Below are 8,630 nucleotides of genomic sequence, written 5' to 3'. Positions count from 1 at the left end.
TTTTTCTAACCAGGGTAAAATATTTGTGTATATATGTTTTATGTTTTATGCTCTTGACATTGTTTATTTTCTATTTTTAGAATTCATATGTAGGTAATTTCTGTACGGGGTTAAAACCTAGATAATTTTCATTTTTTTTCCTAACTATAATGTTTATGTAGTCATTTTATGCATTGTACACACTAGTTGAGTCCCTCCATCAGTTGGTACACACTGTGCATGTTGTAACAAGGTTGCAGACAATATTTCATCACTCAAGTCCAACTTGAAAGGTCACTGTCGTACTGTAACTAAACCTACATTTATTTTTGTTTACTTTTGTTTAAAAATCCCTCCATTTATCTATGATTATTTGTTGGTGTTGGCATTGGTGTTGAGCATTAGCATTGGCACTGTTATTGAGTGTTGGCATTGTGAATTTCATTGAGTGTAATGCAAGTGTTGCAGATAGCATAAGGAAATCTCTATCGAATATTTGAAGACTCCCTTGATATCACAACTTCCCATGAATTGTTGTGTGGGAATAACCAATAATACATGTTGCATTTCATTGAATTATAATTAAGAATTATTCCATTCATATATGCAGTGATGGTCATTCCATAGTTTCAGAAAATAATATAACATTGAAAATATATGTAATCTATATATATTTTCATATTTGTGAATGGAAGAACACATTGTTTTACATTATAATATTGTGAGAAGTAATGAATAAGGAGAAGCCTCATCAAATTATTGAATCTTCATCTTTAGATGCCCGCGGGTAAAAAAAAAAAAATATTTCCCAATGGTCATCGTTATTTTGAGGATATATATATATATATATATATATATATATATATATATATATATATATATATATATATATATATATATATATATATATATATATATATATATATATATATACATACATCTCTCTCTCTCTCTCTCTCTCTCTCTATATATATATATATATATATATATATATATATATATATATATATATATATATAGATATATATAGATGTATGTATGTATGTATGTATGTATGTATATGTATATGTATGTATATATATTACATGATAATTATAATTCTAGTGTTGGGCGTTGAATACTCATTGGTGTATTAAGTTGACTTAGTTTATATGAGAGTTGGATTAAATCAAAGAGGATATTTGAGATCGAGAGCCTACGTATATTTTTTTGGGTTATTTTGATTAAAAATAATTGGAGCTAAGATGTATGAGAGTCTCTATTGTTTGTAGAGATATATTAGATTTTTTACGAAAGACTATTGCTGCAAGTATTTTGCCTATTCAGTGTCCAACCTAGAATTTTGTAAAGATGCATTCACTCATCTCCATTGGTGGAGTACTTCTCACTAGAAAAGAGAACTACCTTGTCTAGAAAGATAAAGCATACCCTCATTTTCAATGAATTATGGAAAGGAGCATGTGAAGGACAATATGACAATCCTCCTGCAAATCCCACACCAGGCAAAGAGCTTGCCATATGGGAGAACAAGAACAACAAGGCCTAGGCCTTGATTGTCACATTACACCAATTACATCTAATTATTTTAATGCTTTAAAGAAGTGGAAATAATTATATGAATCAAACTCAGAGCTTGAGGTAGTCCAACTAATGATCAAACTCTTCAATCTATAATTGAAAGATGATCGTCCCCTTTTCCTAACCTATGAAATCAAAGCTATTATGCATGATGTAGAAGCCACCAAAGTTAAAATGGATATTCCTCTCACAACATTTTTCAAGGCACTATATCATGACTATATCCCACATATTCTCTTAAATCATTACAAGCTAGTGGCCAACTTAAAGAGATTAATTTTGACACTCCTGTGGAGAAGTTTGTAGAAAGAGAGAAAGCTTTTGGGAAGAGGAAAATAATTGCTCAATCTTTCTGAAGAAGTTGTGTGCCTTGCACAGAAAGAGAAGAATCATACACATGATTCTTCTAGAGGAAGAGGTGACAGAAGAAGACATGGAAAGAAGAATAACAGAGGCAAGGGGGACAAACATTACCAAGGAGGAATACCTGATATTCATTGTATACACTGCAGTATAAATGGACATGATGCATCCACATGCAAGCTCTCTTAGGATAGAATCAAGAAAGAAATAAATGAAGAGAAAGGTAAAACACTAGATCTAGGGAAAGGTAAAGCACCCAAATCTTCTCATTATAATTTGGCACATTGCAATATTGGAGTAACTGAAGACATGTTTAATAATCATTTGCTTCATGGAAAGATGCATTGTTGCTTCATACTAGTGAAACCTACCACATAACCTTTAAAAAATATTTCTTTAATATTTCAGTGACAATGTAGATGGAGCAATCTACTTTGTGAAAAAAGTCAAAACTCAATCCTTCCAAAATTGGCACCATCATGCTCAAATTGCCTGGAATCCCTGAATTTCTTCTACATGGTCTTCGCTACCTCCCATAGCTGCAAAGAAACTTGTTTTCCTTGGTTCATATGTGCTAGCGAGTACACTCCATTCACATGTTTGATTAAAATGTTGGTGAGAAAACCATAAGAAAACTCACTTGTCACCTTGGGAATAGAAGAAGAAAGGCTCTTGTAGCTACAAGGAATGTTTTCTCATGCACATAACCATGCATACAACTCTTAGTATAATGACGACACATTTCCATCTAGTATTTTATGACATCCAATATTTGGACATATGAACTATGACAATCTTCATTTATTGAAGAGAAACAATGTTACTAGTTTGCCAACCATTCCAAGGGAACTTATAAATGTTATGCTTGTATCTTAGGAAAACATAACAAATAACCATTTCATGATTCTATTTCTAGAGCACATAGAAATATTGAATTGATTCATTCTAACTTGTGTGGACCTAGGCCCATTCCTTCTACAAATGGAAATAAATATATGATGACTCCACCAGAATGTGTTGGGTATATCTGTTGAATAATAAACTTGAATCCTTTGAAACTTTCTTGCATGGATTGAAAATCATGCATAATATCATATTGGCTCTATTTGTATTGATAATGGAAAAGAATATAATTCAAATGAATTTGAAAATTATCTTTGCTAGCATGGGATTCAACATCAAACAAATGTGCCTTATAACCCTCAATAAAATGGTGTAGGTGAAAGAATGAACGTGAAAATATTAAATATGGTTCGTTTAATTCCTTAAATATGCACAGGTAGATGACTTCAGCTTAATCAGATACTCTAATTCAGATTTTGATGGAGATAAGGAAAATGGAGTATCTATTTTAGGTTAACTTATGAGTGTTCGATCATAAGTTTTCACTTGGAGGTCACACAAACAATTAATTCCATCAGATTACACAACAGAGGCAAAGTATGTGGAAGTTGCAGAAGCAACCAAGTATTGAAAAACCTAGTGTAGTGATGTTTAACACCTGATTTTTCATATTGATAGTTGCTTGTGAATGTTGGATGTCTTCTTATTACTTCTCATGCCTTCTTCATCAATCAATTATAGAAATTTTCAATCTTTCAAGAAAATATAGAGATCACAAAGAGACAAGAGACACCAAAATTAGGTTGCTAACTAGAGAAAACCCAACAATTCTTCTCTTATAGAATCATATCAAAATGAGAAATGTCCAATACCAAGACCAAGACTAAGACAAAAATGACACCAACATAACAAGTCCAACCCTCGTCCAAGTCACCTCCGAGGGTTAATTCCAATGTTTGTCCAACTACTTCAATTTTGATCAACGCTCTAAAATTCAGACTTGTAACAAGGGGTGCTAAAAATTGGTTTGCATATACAAATTATGTCTTGAAGCCCCTCTTGTTGTAGATAAAGTAATGTTGTTGAAAATTTGGTCGCAAGTGCATTGAACCACGTTTGTTGTTGCAATTGCGACAACAATTATATATATATATATATATATATATATATATATATATATATATATATATATATATATATATATATATATATATATATATATATATATATATATGTTTTTATTTTGGTTTAAGTCCAATTATATATTTGTTATATATATGTTTAATGTATATTTCATATATATTTCATATATGTTATTTACATGTGTTATTATTTCCATTATTGTATGTGAAAATTTACATTGTATACTATTACAAAAGGTATCCTATTAAAGTATTATTGGAAAACATAACATAAATCATAATTATTGAGGTGAAAAGAAAATTTAAAAGACAAAGTATTGGTATGAAATATAAGAATTTATTAATAATATTGTATCATATTTTCTCATACTAAATGTTGAAGAGTCCCATATTAGACTAGTAGAATAACATGGTAACAAGTTACAGGTGGATGAATTTAGAAAGTGCATTTAAACCTTTATCCCCTATGAATGATCCCACCATATATGTTTCTAGCCTTTTCAAAATAAGTTAAACTTACACATGCTCATGCTATGTAGAAGGATTTAATCATTTGGTGAGCACACTTGGTACCAAGTATTCATGATACCTAAACACTACTCTATTGTGCAACTTCACGATTTCACAACCCCTACTCGTTTCTTTCAATTGTGCGAAGTGATAGTTCCAACATCTCGTTGCTAAGTTATTGTACAAGCACCCATTCACTAGAATATAGGTCCCATGCCGACAACATCTAAGGTATAGAATACAAAGGTAGCAAATATGATGGCTCGAGATTGAGTGACAAGTCCAGTTTAAGTTTCACTGATTGAACTAATTCCATTACGAGTTCTTGCATATACCATTTAAGATACATATGCAGTGCTAGTTGATTAAATCCCATAACTTAATACCTGGATATCCAAACCATGTTTCTTGTAGATCCAAACTCCTAGCCACTTGGAGATATGAACCCTACTTCTTGGAGATCGAAAATCATGGCTATATAAACTAAAAAATGGTAAGACTAGGATTTTTCTTGATGTTTTTTTTTGCTACTGTGACTTCCTCATAATAACTTTGCCTCCATGTTTCGCAAACTTTCTTATTAAATGCATCCTCGACACACCCTCTAATTCATTAATTTTCATGCATTTTGACCTAGTACTCTATTGTCCCATTTCCTTAACACTACCTAGCAACCATCGACCTTGATTATGGGCCTATCTCGAAGGGGATCAAAAGAGTCAAACCCATTATCTCCCCAAACTTTGGGGGAGAGATCTCATGTCTAGCCCAAAACCAACTAAGCTAATCCTTGGGGCTTTCATTTCATTAAATATAATTAGATACATGTTATTTAAAAAATATGTAAAATACTATAAGCCACTACAACTATTACAATCATAATTTATGATGAAATATTTTGTTTTGACATAGATTGAACATTCAAATTCATTCATCTATAACCCATCTTCCATGAGCTTAAATATTCTACTTAACACTCATTGCAATAGGTGATGTTCATAAGGGTGAAGAAGGGGGATTGAAATCAGTAAAATGAATCATATATCATCAATTGTCACCTTTAGGTCTAGTGCCATATAACCAAGAATTCATGGGAAGGTCACCCATGCCAAGACTCCTCCAAATCTCATAGACTTAACCATGATCGTTTCTCAATATTCAATCTCACTTAGCTTGCTACCCCACCCACAAATTATTAACAATCATCATGCCTTATAAACTATTCACTTAAAGCTTCTTTCTCTTTATATAAACAAATAGTTTCAACATTCCAACATTATGAAATACCATTATTATAAGATCTGTTGACACCTAATCTGAAACGGATGGGTGAACTGGACAGTCATCTAGAAGATGAACTGATCCGTTGTATTTATGTATATAAATATAAGTTAGCTAATGAATAATATCATCAATTTTCTCTCCCGCTCATTCTGGAGTTACCCTGGCCTGACATGGTATCAGTTCTCAAGTCCCAGTCCCTAACATAGTTGTAACTCCTGTCCTGAGAGCTGCGCAGTCCTCAGCGCTACTCTGACATTGATTCCCTGGCCTGCCAGAGACTGCGCATTGTTTTTTTATAAACGTTTGTCTGACATTGTCCACGGTGCTCCTCTCTGTGCATGAATCCATGAATGTATCGGTTATGTTTTTGAGAGCTCCCTTGCGCGTTTCAGATGAGAACGATTGACCTTCTCACAGATTCGATTAAAACTCTTTGAAGTGATACTGAATGTATCGGTTATACCTGAAGTGATACCCTTAATGCACTGCAGATTGATGGTTCTCTCATCCCTTTTTTTTTCACGAGATGTTGGTTCTCTTACCCTTATTGCTGACAGTGTTCTATGTTATATTGTAAAGCTTTTCTGCCGCTTTGCACAGATGTATAGCTTCAGGTGCCCAGTGAGTGGTAAATGATATCTTTGAATTTATATCTTCATCTGTTTTGTGGAGAGTATGTTTCTATGGTTAATTGTAAAGCTTTGATAAATACCGCTTTGCACAGTTGTATCGCTTCAGCTTGATAAATACCGCAGTCCAGTCCCCAAGTTGCTCATCCGGAGGCCTATCTTTGGGCATAATGGTGAAGCGCTTAGCGTGAATGGCGCAGAGATATTCAGCTCGCCCGCCGAATCAGAAGCAAGAAGGCTTGATTTATTGAATCTGAATTCATTCATTTTTTTGTGCCGGTGTTTTACATTGTTTTTACATTGTCGGAGCCCTCAAAACTCCCGTCCAGACAAAGGAGCAACCTGTCAATATACCACTGCTGCAGAAAGAGATCTAGACAAGATAACGCAGATGGTTCAACGGTAAATTCAACTGTCAAGTATATTTGCTATGAAATTCCCATGTCTGCCTGTTGCATTCCCGTCTGCGGATGTATGGATGATGCATCTCATCTTTGTATTTGACTGCTATATGTATTATGTACAGAGAAAAGGGGTCAATGATAGACGGTGTTAATTTTCATATGTAATTGGATAAATTATGTACAAAAAAAGAAGATCACTTGGCATTCGGTTGGTCTCTAGAGGAAACTTAGTACAGGGTTGATTGTAATTTTGAGTGCATGCAATCTCAAAGATCAATTTCCATTTGAGGTAACATCTGCACTATTGTCATTCGATAAAACAGCATGATGGCTGAGATTTCAAATGTGAGCCTCCGCTATTTGCTTGAAAATTTTGGCATCTCTGACTTCTTTCTTATACATTAGCTTGCCACATTGCTCCTTTTTGGGTTCTGTGAAATGCTAGTGGGCTGTCGAATTTCTTTAGGTTGGGTGTTCGAATTCCGGTAGTTTGACATGATATATTGATATATATTGAAGTGATCCTTGAGAAATTTTTTTCTCTCAAAACATAGTAATATTGCTGATATAAGAAATGCTGACGCAAATGTTAGAAGAAAATAAAGTGCATAAGGCTGTGGCATAAGGATTGTTTTTAAAGAGAAGTTTTTTTTTTATCAACAGAAGTTTTTTTTAGCAGAGATATTTTTTACAGAATGCATTCAATCATTTCTCTGGTAGGAATAGTTCTCACTGGCAAGGAGAAATATTCAGAATGGTCTCGGATGGTAAAACACAACCTCATCTACAATGAGCTGTGGAAAGGAGTGTGTGTCGGAGAAGAAGACAAAGACCCTGTGCAGCCTACATCAGATAAAGAACTTGTCATCTGGGAAAACAAGAACAACAAAGCCTATGCATTGATCGCAGCATCTGTAAATGAAGAAGTAAATCGTCATATTTCATCCTATTCCACTGCCTTTGAATCTTTACAAAAGCTGAAAGAACTCTATGATTCACATTCTGCACTTGAAGTTGTTCAGCTCATGATTAAACTCTTCACTCTTGAACTAAAAAATAATGATCCCCTTGCTCTTGTATCTGAAATAAAGTCTATAATGCATGATATTAAATCCACTAAGGTTGAGTTGGATATCTCTCTTATTGCCTTTCTAAAAGCACTTTATCCTACCTACTCTAATTATCTTGAGTCTTTATAAGAAAATGGAAATCTTAAAGACATAACCTTTGAGTCTCTTGTGAAAACGTTTGCTGAAAGAGAGAAAGCCTTTGGAAAGAAAATAGTCCCTGAATCTTCTGAAGAGACTGTTTGCCTTGCTCATAAAGAAAAGCACCCTGCTCAAGATTCTACAAGAGGAAGAGGTGGACGAAGAGGAAGAGGAAGATACTTCAGAGGCAGGGGGGCAGACATCCTCAAGCAGAAAAGGCAGATCTGCATTGCATTCGCTGCAAACGAAATGGATCACATGATGCTTCTACATGCAAGCTACCATGGGACAAGGTTGAGCAGAGAAGAAACCAGCAGAAAGGTAAAACTGATGACACAGACAAAGGTAAAGCACCTGAATCCGCTCACTATATTGAGGCACAATGTAACATTGGAGTAAATGAAGATTTGTTTAATGCTTCAATTACTTCTTCGAAAAATGACTGGTTGCTTGATTCAGGAGCAACCTGTCATATGACTCATAGGAAAGATTTTTTTGAAGATTTCACTGATAATGTTGATGGAGCAGTATACTTTGCAGATCAGTCAAAAACCAAGCCATCAGGGCTTGGCACAATCAGGCTTAAACTGCCTGGTCTTCCAGACTTTCTTCTGGATCATGTTCTATATCTCCCATAGCTCAAGAGAAACTTGTTGTCCCTAGTCCACATCCACCAGCAAGGTCACTACA

This window comes from Pinus tabuliformis, chromosome 5_2, assembly GCF_031772625.1.
Source record: "Pinus tabuliformis cultivar Carrire ecotype Pingquan chromosome 5_2, CPIR1, whole genome shotgun sequence".
Lineage (NCBI taxonomy): Eukaryota > Viridiplantae > Streptophyta > Pinopsida > Pinales > Pinaceae > Pinus > Pinus tabuliformis.
The sequence above is the reverse complement of the archived record's forward strand: the minus strand, read 5'-3'. Positions refer to the sequence as shown.